The sequence below is a fragment of the Elaeis guineensis genome, chromosome 1, assembly GCF_000442705.2.
Source record: "Elaeis guineensis isolate ETL-2024a chromosome 1, EG11, whole genome shotgun sequence".
Taxonomy (NCBI): Eukaryota; Viridiplantae; Streptophyta; class Magnoliopsida; order Arecales; family Arecaceae; genus Elaeis; species Elaeis guineensis.
The window spans coordinates 109,293,109-109,310,522 of NC_025993.2; the positions used below are offsets into that span (position 1 = coordinate 109,293,109).

General features: G+C 45.1%; 1 pseudogene; it reads right to left on the minus strand.

Annotated features, from left to right (window-relative positions):
* LOC140858530 (1-aminocyclopropane-1-carboxylate oxidase-like) overlaps positions 1–10,596 on the minus strand; it is a 163,347-nt pseudogene extending 152,751 nt beyond the window's left edge.
* Between the last annotated feature and the right edge of the window lie 6,818 nt (positions 10,597–17,414).

Below are 17,414 nucleotides of genomic sequence, written 5' to 3' on the forward strand. Positions count from 1 at the left end.
TAGCACGAAACTAATGATGTTTTGACACATGACCAAAATCTACTAGTCAGAATCAAATCATCCGACGTTGAATTATCTTTCTGAAATGATGGCTCAATAATGATTTCACAGCTATCGAAACAACAAAATAGCTGAAGATCTCTTATACTCCAAAAAGTCATTAACATCAGTAGCCGAGTCAGGGCTCAAGACGATACATGACAACTTTCTTCGTCCAACGTGAAATCATGTGACGATATACACATCAGACTATCTTGGACTTGAGAGTGGGGGGTAACTGTTGGGACCATTCAATCGACCCCTAACTCCGACTCTACATCGGCCTTATGAACATATTACTCTGACTAACAATCAATTGACCGATCGACAATTGGCTATTATCAACCAACAACGGATAACTAGGTTAACCTCTTATCAAAGAGCATCAGCATATCAAAGTTACTGATCGATGCTCATTCGGATCTCCAAGACTACCGACTTATCACTATTACCGATATATAGTCAGCCTATCTTCTCAACATACCTGACCATTATAAATGGTTATCGACTACATATCACGATCATTAGTGGTTATAAACAACCCATTAACTCCATGATTATGATCCGATAATTTAGCGCTATAAAAAATGGGACCACGTACTCAACGGTTACATCAGAATCATTTATAAAAAGGAGGTAAATAAACAGTGTGGGTAAGACAATTTTGGGTTGGAACTCTATCATTTCAAATATTTTTATCTGCTGTTCACCGCTTCCTGCTGACTTAAACATCGGAGGATCTCCGCCGGATATAATTCCGATCTGTGAGGATTTTGTTTTGCAGATGCTCTTCATCGATGACAGATAACAGAGAATTGGTTGCAACAAAAATCATTACACGATATGAAAGAAGTGCAGTTTCAAATATGAAAGAAGTGCAATTTCAAAAAGCAACCAAGTCCTGCTCGTGTCCTTCTAAATAGGTGACACTTTCACCAAAGATCTCTTTGGGACCTTATAGTTATTTGCACATAACACCCTATCTTAGGTGTATCATTTTCTCTCTTTTTTTATTTTAAGCAAAGATTTTAACCATTATATTATTGTTCAAGAATTTTAATGATTCAGAGTACACATGAAAAATCTTGGTTTTCTCCAAAATAGTTTTACATAATTAATGAGTCTCATTCTAGAATTTTATAAATGAAGCTTCTTATGACGCATCAATATGGAGGGTCTAAATCTGTAATACCAAGATCAAAATGAGACATTGAAAGCAAATAAAGGTGGCCTGGTATGATGCTAAACAAACAACTTGGATTATGATCTCGATGTGCAAAGCAAGCGCAGAAATAATAAAAACTGAGTATAATATCTGTAGGTGCTGCTGTCATGGTACAACTTTATGAACACGCATCTGCACGCCAACATGCACCCCACAAGATTTTCACTCTCCTAGGTAGAATAACAAACCAACCAGATGACACTTAATTTGCAAATGAAAAACCAACAAGTTCACTCCAATATCAACTTCCATTTTCACCTTCTCCGTATAGCTGCTACTGCTGCAAACCTTGGCTCCTTTGGCTTGAACTTCCGTTTTCTTTTTTTCTTTTCTTTTTTTTTTGGGGGGTAAAAAGGAAATTGTGTATTCGCAGTTAATTTACAGAAACAAGCAGTTCATATTGAGCCTCCATACAGCAAAATCAAACAGTATCAAAGAAGGCTCGGTTGGAATATAAAAAGGAGAACCAAAATGAAGAGAAGGAACATTAAGATAGTGAACCGAAGCTATACACCCATGTATATGACATAAGTGGCATTGGCTGCCCCCAACAACCAAAACAGAATATGCTAAATAGAATGTAAGGAGCATGAGTGTCAGCTTTGTCTTGGTATTTATTGTGGCAAGCGCAGCAAGTCGGAAATCATGGAAGATGGCAAGGTCAGCTGCTCCACCCAAAGATGTACAGTTACATTAGCAAGTGTTGTTCCCATTTTATCAGCTGCGTGATCTGAGCCTGTAGATGAGTCATAGAACATCCATCCTGAAGCTAGCAGATGGCATGAGCACTGTTGATGAATCAGAGGTGCAGATGGAGTAAAGGCATGAACAGCATGGAGAAAAGCAACCTTGGAAGATAAATGTTGTGACATGTCCCTAACATTCAGTTGACATAACAATGAGAATGTAGAACACTACCTGTAGTAGTAGGTTAAGTATATTAACAAAGTACCATTGAAATATGATCTAAGGCCCCCAGGTGGATTATGAAACCAGCAGCACATATTAGATGGTGAACTCCTAACATAATGCCTGTAAAGTGGACCATTAATGAACCCATGAATTTGCATAGACGATCACTCAGCAAGAAAGGATGTGAAGTCTACTAATCCAGATCGGCACAACCCATGTCTGACTCTTGAAGAACATATCCCTATTTGACACAGTTGGGAAACCTGACACCCACTTGGCAAACTTATCCGTACGTGGAAGAACATGTCTGATCGGCACACTTGAACTTCTGTTGGACATACACATCCATGTAGTCCCCAAAGACATATTTCGGGTAGGAAGCACAAGCCTCTTCCTTGATGATTAGTGGAGCTATTGTAGCTCCGAGTGAGGGGTTGTAGAAGGACAATGGAGTGGTGGTTGCCGTCCGGTGTGGCGAGCACACGATGCCACACACTCTTATACTGTCTGTTATGGATGTGACTCTAATACCCGATTCCAAGACACGAGTGAATCTCAAATCAGCCTCTAATACCTGATCCCAAGATACAAGTGAATCTCAGATGGGCCCCTAATACCCGATCCCAAGATACGAGTGAATCTCGGATGAACCAATCCTCTACCTTGACCTACGAGCTACACGTTGGCCGCTGACCTCCACATTAGCAACTGACCTCCGGCCTCGGCCATCAGCCTTGATGTCGACGTCCGACCCCCTCCTGGAGTAGCATGACTGCTGACCTACCCATCAGCCGCTGAAGTAATCCTCAACATCGGCTCCGATCGATATGTTATGGATGTGACTCTAATACCCGATCCCAAGACACGAATGAATCTCGAATGGGCCGATCCTCTACCTTGACCTACGAGCTACATGTTGGCCGTCAACCACCACATTAGCTGTCAACCTCCAACCTCGATCGTCAACCCTGATGTCGATGTCTAACCCCTTCTTGGAGGACCTAACCGCTAACCTACCCGTCAGGCACTGAAGTAATCCTCCACATTGGCCCCGATCTGGGCATTTGCCCCAGCTTCGCTATCGAGCAGTGCGTAACCAGCCCCGAAGGTGGACTCCTCCCACTCCTCGCTTCGGTCGCCATGCCTAATGTCATCCATAGAAAACCTCCATGTTATCCAATCACATCACCCATTAAGAATAGCAACTAGCCATGACGTCCAAGGAAACCCCTGCATGCGCCTATCATATCAAGTCATTAAAGAAAGCAGCTAGCCACTTACGGAAAAGGATCACGTCAACTGCCATACCTTGAGCACTCAAGTCATGGCCATTATGAAAAATAGCTGACCATGCATAGGATTGAGTCACATCAACCATTGGGCCCATTAGAGTCATCAATGGAAATGGCCAACCACGTGCCAAGCAAGGCACCACCACCCGCCAAGCCCATGAAAATCCAAGACATGCCCCACATGGGGTGGGGTGGTCTCCTATGACCTCCTTTACCTTACGACTTCTCTTTATATAAAGATATTCAGGGACCAAGTAAGACAACTCTCTCGTACGTTCTTTATCATCTATTTCAAATTTTTGATTTGAACATCAAATGATCTTTATCAAAACTACTCCCGATAAAAAATTTATTTTGTAGATCCAATCATCGTCATCTTTGCCAAGCTCCACCCTACTCCAGCAACTCCGGCCTGAGCCAAGATTCTGCCGCAACACCACCATTGCTGAGCACCTCAATCCGGCCGCCAATGTTAATCACCATGGTATTTTCCTGGGGCTTCATATCAATCCATTGGCCATCCTTGAGGATCTCAAGGCCACCAATTTACTTGGTAATCTTGGAAGAGGAGGATGACACCACTGGCATCAGTGTGTGCACGGAGGCCGTTCACAAGTTCAGGGTGTGGACGTGGTGGGTAGTGGCTCACTTTGGTGCCGAAGAAGGACTTGTGTCTTCCATTGCCTGAGAATGCTTTCTTGATGTAACACTTCTCTAAGCCAAGGTTCACGTCCATGGCTTTCATTGCTTTCTCAGCCAGCTTCTTAAGCTCTATTCGTACTCCATCATGGTCTCTCTGTAAGGGAGGTGAGAATTATCAACTACTTGATGAAGAATTAATGAAGGGATAACTATGTTTGGTGATCCCAAAATGTAACAAGATCATATATCCTATTTACTATCTATTAACACTCAGAAATATAAAACAGAAACATATTTTCTGAACAATAAAAAGAAAGGAGACAAACACATTCATCTGTTGCTATATATCCATGATTAAACATGATATTTTATAGTCATATGTGCAGTTTTGCAGATCATGTAGGCCCGCTTCACCATCTTCTTGTTGTACTTATTTTTGCTAGAAACTAAGATGTGGAAAGTTTCATGAGCCAATATCAGTGACAATCAAGGAAGAATCAAAATAAGCTTCAATTTTAATGGAATCAAAACTTGTAAATGTCAGATTGACTCGGCCAACAGAGCAGTCTCCCCTTTCTGTTTCTGCCCACGATTTTGGTTGTCAGGTTGACTCGGCCAACAGAGCAGTCTCCCCTTTCCGTTTCTGCCCACGATTTTGGTGGGACCTCTCTTTTGGCAATGCAGCGGGATTTTCTTTTCAGCGAGATTTTCTTTCCCCACACGCGGGTCTCTCTTTTGGCAATGCAACGGGATTTCCTTCTTTTTTGATTCTTTCAAGAGATATTCTTCCTCTCATTCTGCTAATATATTTTTCACGAGAGAAAGAATTAAAAGGAGAGAAAGAGAGAGAGATTAAAAAACTTCTCTTTTGATGTACTATTGATTCTTACATAGTGAAAATTTCTCGCCTCCGCCCGTGGACGTAGGAGTATCTTTTTGATCTCCGAACCACATAAATCTGTGTGTTCTTCTTCTTCTTCCCTATTTTTTTTTTCGTTCTGCGTTGAAGGTGCGATTCTGGTGTCCATTTGTACCAGTGGCATTATTATTTGTGTTTGTGTGCGAGTTTATCCCAACAAACTGGTATCAGAGCCTGGTTATCAGATCGCTCGTTCTGTCTGCACACAAGCTCTGTTTGCTACTTTGTGAAGGATTCCAGATGGCTGCGAAGTTCGAAATCGAGAAGTTCGACCGGAATATTAGTTTCGGTATTTGGCAAGTTAAGATGCGTGCGATCTTGACGCAGCAGGGGTTGCAGAAGGCGTTACTTGGAAAGGAGAAGATGCCGGCCACATTATCTGAAGAAGAGAAACAAGAGATGGATGAGAAAGCTCTGGCTGTGATTCAGTTGTACTTGTCGAACGAAGTTCTGCGGGAAGTCATCCATGAGAAGTCAGCGGCTGCTTTGTGGTTCAAGTTAGAGTCGTTGTACATGACAAAGTCCCTCACCAGCAAGCTACATTTGAAGCAGCGTCTCTTTATGTTGAAGATGGTTGAAGGTACATCTGTAAAAATCCATCTTGATGAATTTAATTCTATTCTTATGGATCTAGAGAATTTAGAAGTCAAGATTGAAGATGAGGACCAAGCCCTTTTATTGCTCTGCTCTTTACCACCATCATTTAAACACTTTAGAGAAACTCTACTTTATGGTAGAGATTCTATTTCTATTGAAGATGTGAAATCATTCCTATTTTCAAAAGAGTTGATGGATAGGGACTTAACTGGTGGTAGCAGTGAAGGGGTTTCTGAAGGCCTTGTGGCCAGAGGCCGGTCTCAAGAGAGAACTTTTGAGAAAAAGAAGGAAGAGCGCAGATCAAAGTCAAGAAACAAGTCTAAAGTCTGCAATTACTGTAAGAAAAAGGGACACATCAAAATTGATTGTTACAAGTTGAAAAACAAACAGAAAAGAGAAGCAGAAAAATCTGAGAATGCAGCAGAGGTTGGAGTTGCAAAAGATGAGTCCTATGATTATGTTTTATCTATTAATATTGACAGATCCAAGGATGAATGGATTTTAGATTCGGGTTGCTCCTACCACATGTGTCCTTACAGGGACTGGTTCTACACCTATGAGCAGATTGATGGTGGAGTTGTCTTGATGGGGAACAATGCCCCATGCAAGACTGTTGGGATAGGTTCAATTCGAATTAAAATGCATGATGGCATAGTGAGGACATTGACACAGGTTAGACATGTTCCTGACTTGAAGAAGAATCTCATCTCCCTAGGCACCCTTGAAGCCAATGGGTGCAAGTATTCAGCTGAAGGTGGAGTTCTCAGAGTTTGTAGAGGTGCTCTTGTTTTGATGAAAGCCAAAAGGTCTAGTACTTTGTACACTTTGATGGGCACTACAGTTACAGGTGCAGCAGCTGCTGCATCCCCTTCTATGTCAGAATCAGAAGTCACTAAACTTTGGCATATGAGACTGGGACATATGAGTGAAAAGGGCATGACTATGTTGAGCAAGAGAGGCTTGCTTTGTGGTCAGAGTACAGGTAAGATGGATTTTTGTGAGCATTGTATCTTTGGGAAGCAGAAGAAAGTCAGCTTTCAAACAGCAATTCACAGAACCAAGGCTACTCTGGATTATATTCATTCTGATCTTTGGGGTCCTGCCCGTATTCCTTCTAAAGGTGGTGCCAGGTATTTTCTAACTTTTATTGATGATTATTGTAGAAAAGTTTGGGTGTTTATGCTTAAACATAAAGATGAAGTGTTCAGGCAATTCAAACAGTGGAAGGTTTTGATTGAAAAACAAACTGGGAAGAAAATTAAAAGGCTGAGGACAGATAATGGGCTTGAATTTTGCTCTGGTGAGTTTAATGAGTTTTGTAAAAATGAAGGTATTGTCAGGCACCGTACAGTGAAATACACTCCACAGCAAAATGGAGTGGCAGAGAGGATGAACAGAACTCTTTTAGAAAGAGCCCGTTGTATGTTGTCAAATGCAGGTCTTAGCAAAGACTTTTGGGCAGAGGCAGTGTCTACAGCTTGTTATTTAGTGAACCGTTCTCCAGCTACAGCCATTGCATGCAAGACTCCAGAAGAGATGTGGTCAGGTGATCCTCCTGATTATTCTGATTTGAAAATTTTTGGATGTCCTGCTTATGTTCATGTTAATGATGGTAAATTAAATCCAAAAGCTAAAAAGTGTATTTTTCTTGGTTATGCATCAGGGGTGAAAGGATACAGATTTTGGTGTCCTGATCCTAAATCTCCTAAATTTTTGATTGAGAGAAATGTTATTTTTGATGAATCTGCAATGTTATCTCCTAGAGAGGAGAAAGTTGTTTCATCTGATGCAGGTCCTTCAGGTAATAGCATGAAACAGGTGGAGTTTGAAAGCAGTGGTTCTACTATTGTGAAGCATTCTTCCCAGCAACAACAGCAGATGACAGATTCAGCTCAGGTAGAGGAAACTCTACAAATGCAGCAGTTTTCTCTAGCTAGAGATAGGCAGAGAAGAGATATTAGACTACCTCAGAGATATGCAGATATGGTTGCTTATGCATTGTCAATTGCAGAGGAAACACTTGATGCTAATGAGCCTTCTGGGTATTCAGAGGCTATATCTCGTGAGGATTCAGCTCAGTGGATAGTTGCTATGCAGGAAGAGATTGAGTCTCTCCTGAGAAATAAAACTTGGGAGTTAGTGAAGGCTCCTAAAAGAAAGAAGATAGTTGGCTGCAAATGGGTCTTCAAGAAGAAAGAACGTACTCCAGGTGTTGAAGATGCTAGATTCAAGGCACGGTTGGTTGCAAAGGGCTACAGTCAAGTAGAAGGTATTGATTATAATGATATCTTCTCACCTGTTGTGAAACATAGTTCTATTCGTGTTTTACTAGCATTAGTTGCTTCTCATAACTTGGAGTTAGAGCAAATGGATGTAAAAACAGCCTTTATGCATGGTGAACTTGAAGAGCAGATTTATATGCAGCAACCTGAAGGTTTCCAAGTTGAAGAAAAAGAGGACCATGTTTGTTTACTAAAAAAATCATTATATGGTTTGAAGCAATCTCCTAGACAATGGTATAGGAGATTTGATACCTTTATGACACAACATGGATACTCTAGGAGCAGTTTTGACAGTTGTGTCTACTTCAGAAAACTGTCAGGTAATTCTGTTATTTATCTGTTGTTATATGTTGATGATATGTTGATTGCAGCAGCAGATATTTTTGAGATCAATCAGCTGAAAGCTTTACTCAGCAGTGAGTTTGAAATGAAAGACTTAGGAGCAGCAAAGAAAATTCTTGGGATGGAGATCCAGAGGAACAGAGGTGCAGGTAAATTATTTCTGACACAGACCAGTTATGTTCAGAAAGTTCTTCAGAGGTTTGACATGTGGGATGCCAAATCAGTTTCTACACCACTTGCTGCTCACTTCAAACTTTCAGCTTCTTTATCACCTCAGTCCACAGATGAAAAGGTGTATATGTCACGTGTTCCATACTCCAGTGCAGTTGGCTCTTTGATGTATGCTATGGTCTGTACCAGACCAGATATTTCACAAGCAATCAGTGTTGTGAGTAGATATATGTCAAATCCTGGTAAAGTACATTGGCAGGCAGTGAAATAGATTTTCAGGTATTTGAAAGGTACTATTAACACTTATTTGGAGTTTGGCAGGAACAGTGATATTTTGTCTGGATATGTTGATTCAGACTTTGCAGGAGATCTTGATAGAAGGAGATCTCTTACTGGTTATGTTTTCTCAGTTGGTGGTTGTGCTGTTAGTTGGAAAGCTACACTTCAGCCTACAGTTGCATTATCTACTACAGAAGCAGAGTTTATGGCAGCAACAGAGGCAGTGAAGGAGGCTATGTGGTTAAGAGGCTTATTTGGAGAACTTAGTTTGGAACAGAAAGAGACTATTATATACTGTGATAGTCAGAGTGCTATTCATCTCACTAAAGATCAGATGTTTCATGAGAGAACGAAGCACATTGATGTAAGGTACCATTTCATTCGAGAAGTCATTGCACAGGGCAATATTGTTGTGAAGAAAATTGGTACTGAAGACAATCCAGCTGACATGCTGACAAAACCTCTTCCAGTGGCTAAGTTCAAACATTGCTTGGACTTGGTTGGAGTCTACAGCACTTGAGGATATCCTTCGGGATTTTGGAGGAGATGAGAATTTTCTACTATTATTTTTGTGAGAATTTAAGTTTGAGGAGATCGATCAACATTGTGGAGAACATTCGTATTGACCAAGCCAAAGGTGGAGATTTGTCAGGTTGACTCGGCCAACAAAGCAGTCTCCCCTTTCCGTTTCTGCCCACGATTTTGGTTGTCAGGTTGACTCGGCCAACAGAGCAGTCTCCCCTTTCCATTTCTGCCCACGATTTTGGTGGGGCCTCTCTTTTGGCAATGCAGCGGGATTTCCTTTTCAGCGAGATTTTCTTTCCCCACACGCGGGTCTCTCTTTTGGCAACGCAACGGGATTTCCTTCTTTTTTGATTCTTTCAAGAGATATTCTTCCTCTCATTATGCTAATATATTTTTCACGAGAGAAAGAATTAAAAGGAGAGAAAGAGAGAGAGATTAAAAAACTTCTCTTTTGATGTACTATTGATTCTTACATAGTGAAAATTTCTCGCCTCCGCCCGTGGACGTAGGAGTATCTTTTTGATCTCCGAACCACATAAATCTGTGTGTTCTTCTTCTTCTTCCCTATATTTTTTTTCGTTCTGCGTTGAAGGTGCGATTCTGGTGTCCATTTGTACCAGTGGCATTATTATTTGTGTTTGTGTGCGAGTTTATCCCAACAGTAAAGTTTATGTGAAAACTTTCAATATCCATATAAAACTAGTTTTCCTATGGATCAAATGAGAAATAAAAAGTAAAAAATGCATACACTATTAGCTTATGATCATGGTGGACCGATCTTAATGTGATCAAAACTGCTCAGTAAATTCTTATTATATAGACGCTGCTCCTCGTATGCAACATGTCAAAGATGATCCATGCAAACTCTAATATGTTATAAAAAGACTTCGATTAACCAAGTCAGTCTAGGGCTGAACTTGAACTGTGGTGGGTTAGATGGCCATTTGTTATTGTCTTGGAGAACAAACACATCCTCCCAATCCACCTCGTCCAACAGCTTAACAGTGCCCTCTTCTGTTTCTTGGTGCACCAATTTGTTCAGCAGTTGAACCGGTTTGGATTCCTTAATGCCTTCTTCTCTCAACTTATAGCACTCAGAGCACACCTTCTTCACACGTTCGAGAAGCTCCACTGGAATCCCATGGTTCACCAGCTGCAAATATACAAAGACCAATGAGAGTGAAGGACAAACATATAGTTCACTAAAACCATCAAAAGAATCAGTGAGGAAATTATAGTTGGACTAGTAGGTTCGATTAACTAATTAACCTGAAAGAATCCCCACTCTTCACATCCATTAGTGATCTTAGCCAGAGTTTCAGCCATTTCCTTGCCTTCCAACTTTGAGAAATTGATGACCGGAATCACCATGTCTAATAGTGAGAGATGAGAAGCTGCATTGCAAGTCCCTTTGTTCTGCAATGAATGACTAGAACTACAGATTCTTCACCAAAGTAAAATATCCCATTCATTAAGAAGGGCAAAAGGTCCATGTGCTTTAAGCAGTACTTCTGCCAATTCCTTGGTCTCGCTCCAGCCACTTCAGAAATTGCAGACAAGCACTTTACAAGTTTTACACTCTTTTCATATGGCACTGGATTTTCAAAACTGTTGGGTGGATGTCTGGCCAGAACACCACCTCCCAAGATCCTTTCAGTACCACGCGATGCAGCAGAAAGAAAAAAAAAACAAAACAAAAAGAAAAACAATCAAAATACGTGGATCAGCCACAAAAGAGCTCGCCTCCACGGGACATGCAAACTTCACTATGAAAAAAAAATTTTACAAGAGGAGACCTCACCCTCAACCCTTGTACACCCAATTTTCTCTCATCTGAAGTTCCCCTCACAAAAGCTCCCTCTCTCTTGGAGACCCCCTGAACCCCTGAAGAGCCTGGCGACCGCTGTCCAGGAGCCCTGCTCCTTCTCTCACAGCAACGCTTCCGCCTCTCTCTCTTCTCGGGTTCGTACGGCGCTGTACGGCGAGAAACCCGAACCACACCACTGTTTGTTCGTCACAAGTCTTTTTAAAGACTTAAACGTGGTTTAAAACCTAATTAGATTAGGTTTAGGTCTCCTAAACAAGCCAAATCAACCTCCTGAACCGTCGGATCGTCACTGCAATCTCCCTGGGCCGTCCGATCATGATCGGTCCATGGAATAGTGCTGTGGACCGCATGAAACGCGTGGGAAACGCCCACGCGGTCCACAGGCCCAGCCGTGGACCGCCCGGTCCACGGTGGACCGGGGCAAAGGGGCCGCAGGCCTGGGTCGCGCGTCCCGCGCAGGCCTGGGTCGCGCATCCCGCGCAGGCCTGGGTCGCGCATCCCGCGCGCCGCCGCCTGCGGCCGCGCCGCTGCCGCCCGTCGCCCGTTGCTGGCGGTCCTCCACCACCTCGATTCTCGTACCGACTTCAAAAGCTCGTATCTCCTCCATCCGAGCTCCGTTTCAGGTGATCTTGGTCTCGTTGGACTCTATTTTTCGTCGCAAACCTCGCTGTGGGCTCAATGTGGGCTGAATCTCGAGACATCAAATCCTAACAATCTCCATCTTGACTCGATATTCGGCCTCCTCCAAACTCCGAGAGCTTCTACATCTCCTCGCCCCCATGCCCTGGGGCAATCGCCTGTTGATCATGGATGGGCAAACATGGGAGTCGAGCCAGGCTGCTCGATCCCATCTCCGTCGTATGCTGTGCTCCTCCTGACCTGAGACCTGCTCGGGGCATCATCCTGCGGCAATAGGAATCTTACCGTGCGACGTCGCCTCTCGTCCTCCCGAGTCTCCTATCTCATGCCCGATCCGCCTCCTGGAGCTCCACCTCGCTCTGGGCTCCACCTGGCTCCCAAAGCTCTACCTCGTACTGGGCTTCCTGTCAGGTAATAATGTCCTCTGCTCCCCTTCTTTCCCTCCAGCACAATCCTATCACCATGTAGCACCCTCAGGATTCTTCCACCAGCTACCGTCCTGTAGCCTCTCGAATCCAGTCTGCTAAGTGAGATAAGATTTCGCCTGAAATCGGGTATGTATCGGACCTCCCCCAATCTCCTCACTGCACCATCATGTGTCCTCCAGCTGACCGTCCCAATGCCTCTGATCGCACAGCTCAATCCATCTGGCGGATATACAGTGCTCTCACTGTTCTCCAGAGAGTCAAACTGCTCCTCTCTGCAACACACATGATAGGGGCATGCAGAATCTAATATCCACTGCTGGAAAGAAGTAGATACATCGTCAGATATCTCCAGGACATCTCCATCTGAATCACTGCTGGCCATCGCTACAGCAGCCACCATCCGATTTTCAGTTGAGGGCAATCTCTGGCTAGATGCCCCAACTTTTCACACCGGTAACACCTAGTTTTGCTTAAGTCCCTCCTAGACTTAGACCACCCTCGTTGCGATCTCCTGTCGCTCCATCTACCGCCTCCTGCACCTTCAGAAGCCACCAAAGCTGAGCTATCGACACCTGAGCTCGAAGCTGGGTTCTCCCTCCTGAGAACCTCGTTCTGGAGTATCGCCGCGGTGATCTCGTCCATCTTGATAGTGCTCTTCCCCACTAGAAGAGCAGTCACCAAGGACTCGTACGAAGGGGGAAGCGATGCCAGCAAAACCAGTGCCCTGGTCTTCTCCTCAACGTTCTCGCCAACGCTGAGAAGGTCGGTGAGGATCTTCTGGAAGTGGCTCAGATGCTCCTGCACGCTCTGTCCCTCAGTCATCCGCAGTTGGTAAAACTGTCTCCAGAGGAAAAGAATGTTGGTGAGAGACTTCGCCATGTACAACTCCTCGAGCTTCGACCACAGCACCGTCGGAGAAGTCTCGCTTAGCACATGGATCACCACCTCATCCGCCAGGTACATGCGGATGGTACTCACTGCTTGCATCTGTAGCCGTTTCCAATCCCGCACCTCCATGGTGCTCGGCTTCTCATCGCACAAGAGAGCATCGATCAACCCCTGTTGGATGAGCACGTCCTTCACCCTTGCCTGCCACAAGGAGAAATTGCTCTTACCATTGAACTTGTTGATCTCCATCTTGATTATTCCTGTTTTCTCCATCTTCAGTCTTGCTCACCACCACTGCAATCTACATCTTTGTACCGTCTTGCTCTGATACCACTTGTTGGGTGGATGTCTGACCAGGACACCACCTCCCAAGATCCTTTCAGTACCACGCGATGCAGCAGAAAGAAAGAAGAAACAAAATAAAAGGAAAAACAATCAAAATACGTGGATCAGCCACAAAAGGGCTCGCCTCTACGGGGCATGCAAACTTCACTATGAAAAAGAAATTTTACAAGAGGAGACCTCACCCTCAACCCTTGTACACCCAATTCTCTCTCACCTGAAGTTTTCCTCACAAAAGCTCTCTCTCTCTTGGAGACCCCCTGAACCCCTGAAGAGCCTGGCGACCGCTGTCCAGGAGCCCTGCTCCTTCTCTCACAGCAACGCTTCCACCTCTCTCTCTCTTCTCGGGTTCGTACGGTGCTGTACGGCGAGAAACCCGAACCACACCACTGTTTGTTCGTCACAGGCCTTTTTAAAGGCTTAAACGTGGTTTAAAACCTAATTAGATTAGGCTTAGGTCTCCTAAACAAGCCAAATCAACCTTCTGAACCGTCGGATCGTCACTGCAATCTCCTTGGGCCATCCGATCGCGATCGGTCCACAGAATAGTGCCGTGGACCGCATGAAACGCGTGGAAAACGCCCACACGGTCCACAGGCCCCGCCGTGGACCGCCCGGTCCACGGTGGACTGGGGCAAAGGGGCCGCGGGCCTGGGTCGCGCGTCCCGCGCGGGCCTGGGTCGCGCATCCCGCGTGGGCCTGGGCCTGGGTCGCGCGTCCCGCGTGGGCCTGGGCCTGGGTCGAGCATCCCGCGCGGGCCTGGGTCGCGCGTCCCGCGTAGGCCTGGGTCGCGCATCCCGCGCGCCGCCGCCTGCGGCCGCGCCGCTGCCGCCCACCGCCGGTCGCCGGCGGTCCTCCGCCACCTCGATTCTCGTGCCGACTTCAAAAGCTCGTATCTCCTCCATCCGAGCTCCGTTTCAGGTGATCTTGATCTCGTCGGACTCCGTTTTTCGCCGCGAACCTCGCTGTGGGCTCAATGTGGGCTGAATCTCAAGGCGTCAAATCCTAACAAAAACCTCCAGTTTATTTACAAGATCGTGTAGCTTCTTCACTTCACTTGCGAACTGCCATGAATCTCTGACGCTGTAGCAATGAGTCTTGCTACCGCACAAATGAATGACTAGAACTGAAGGCAAGATTGACCTTTCGTAATGCTCCAATGTGGATGTCAACTATTTTTTTTTCTTTTTGATGTAATTGAGTTAGAGAAAATCCAACTAACATAATATTATTATTAATATACTTAGAGGCACATGCTAATGCAGTTACATATAGTTATAATGTGAGGGTTGGGAGCTAATTCTCGCCCATCGTCAGAATTTTCTAGGCTTACAGAGTCTAACGTCAGGTAAAAGAATCAATAAATCTGAATCGTGACATTTCATAAACTATGGACTATAACTGCTCATGCTCTCATGATTCTTGCTTTTCAGGTGTCAAACACCAAATCTGCTCTTGATTAATGCTTGATTGAAGCTGATTCTGTGGTAATTCGACATGGTGCTTCGGCCTTGTAAACAGGAAGGAAGCAGCTGAATTATATCGACTCTGTCATGTTCTTTCTGAAATACTGAATGGAAGTGCTGTCTTTATCAGCAAGGCAGTCATGATATGAAGAGCTTCATAATCTGTTTGCACTCTGAACTCAAAGCATACGGAACTCGAAGCATCATTTGTTTCACTCCGTCCATAAGATCACTGACAGCACTCTGAAAAGAGATGGGCATTCAGAGTCTGATGCAGGAATTATAAGTGTTGTGGTTCCCTGTAAATGTCTGCCAACCAGCTTTGCTAACTCTTTCGTTATGATGGGGTAGATCTTCATTGGTTGGATATTTTCCTTTGTGAAGGTTCCAACCTTTCTAGTAATCTTTTCATACTGTTTGCAACCTTCCGAATCTCGGTGCAGGCATCGTCAGCTCTGTAATATGCTCAGGACAGGTATATGTTGGCGATTTGTTTGGTGATGAATTTTGGCAGGTAAGCATGACATTCAAAACCTCCGTCTACGAGAAACAGTAGCATTGTTTAGTAGAGAATGTTGTATTTGGGAACCATTTCCAAGCTATAGTGTCATTGTTGTCCGAGATTTTCATGGTTGACATGGCCTGTCGCAGCTGTTGGAGCCCCATGTCTTCATGTGTAGGTGCTATAAGGGGCCAGAAGTCCTGATCCTGAAATAAAATGTATGCTTCTGCAACAGTGATATTCTTTGAGCATGAGAGATTAAACAGAGAGGGGAACCTGTCTTCTATGGATTGCTGAAATAGCCATGAGTCTTCCCAGAATGAGATATTCAGCCCATTGCCTCATCTGAATTTTACCAAGGCCCGAAATAGTGGTTTCACCTTCAGAATCCCCTGCCAGAGCGCCGACAGGTGCTGTTGCTGGGAGACGTTTTGAATGAGATACCTGTGTTGCCGATGGTTTACTGGGACTAGTGAGCTCCATGTACTGCATGAATTGTTGAATATGTTCCACTACCATTAAGAAGCAGCACCTTGTTTAGTATGATAAGATTAGTGATTCCCATGCCTTCTAATTCTTTTGACCTACACACCAAATTCCAGTTTAACAGACATCTGCAGTGTTTGACCATGCTCTCTCCTGACCATAGGAATGCCCTCTGCATTTTATCTAATCTTCTAATGATGCAAGATGGCATGCTGAAGTTGGACATCCAGTATGATATAATTGGCGAGATTACTGAGTTGAGCAAGGTTGCTCTCCCAGCAATAGATAGCAATTTACCTTTCCAGGATGCTAGCGTCTTCGAGATTCTTTCGATGAGCGGCGCCCAATCGTTCTGCTTGAGATGGCCTGTATGAAGAGGAAGACCCAGGTAAGTGAGTGGAAGCTCGACAGTTCTGCTTCCCAGTACTTTTGGCGATCTGATCTCTGTGCCTCTTCATGATGCCGAATCCAATGATCCTAGACTTCCCAAAGTTGATTTTTGTTGGGTGGATGTCCAGCCAGGATACCACCTCTCAAAATTTTTTCAGTACCACGCGATGCAGCAGGAAGAAAGAAGAAACAAAACAAAAGGAAAAACAATCAAAATATGTGGATCAGCCACAAAAGGACTCGCCTCCACGGGACATGCAAACTTCACTATGAAAAAGAAATTTTACAAGAGACCTCACCCTCAACCCTTGTACACCCAATTCTCTCTCACTAGAAGTTTCCCTCACAAAAGCTCTCTCTCTCTTGGAAGACCGCCTGAACCCCTGAAGTGCCTGGCGACCGCTGTCAAGAAGCCTCCTGCTCCTGCTCTCTCAGCGCTTCCGCCACTCTCTCTCCAATCGGGTTCGTACGGCTCTGTACGGCGAGAAACCCGAACCACCCCTCTCTCTGTTGTCACAGGCCCTTGTAAAGCCTTAAGCAGGGTTTAAAACTTGATTAGAGAAGGATTTGGAGTCCTAAACAAAACCAGATAACCCCTAGACCGTCGGATCAAGACCGGAAGCCACCTGGACCCGCCGATCGCGCTCCGATCCACGGAATAGTGCCGTGGACCGCGAGAAACGCGTGGGAAACGCCCACGCGGTCCACAGGCCCAGCCGTGAACCGCCCGGTCCATGGTGGACCGGTGCAAAGGGCCAGCAAGCCGCTGGCCTGGGCCGGCCGCTCCCGCGCGGGGGCCTGCGCGCCTGGGCGCGCGCCCGCCTGGGCCTCCCGCCCGCGTGGGTCGCGGGCCTGGGTCGCGCGTCCCGCGCGCCGCCACCTGCGGCCGCACCGCTGCCGCCCGCCGCCGGTCACCGACGGTCCTCCGCCACCTCGAATCTCGTGCCGACTTCAAAAGCTCGTATCTCCTCCATCCGAGCTCCGTTTCAGGTGATCTTGGTCTCGTTAGACTCCATTTTTTGCCGCAAACCTCACTGTGGGCTCAATGTGGGCTGAATCTCGAAGTATCAAATCCTAACAATCTCCACCTCGACTCGATATTCGACCTCCTCCAAACTCTGAGAGCTTTTGGATCTCCTCGCCCCCATGCCCTGGGGCAATCGCCTGCTGATCATGGATGGGCAAACATGGGAGTCGAGCCAGACTGCTCGATCCCATCT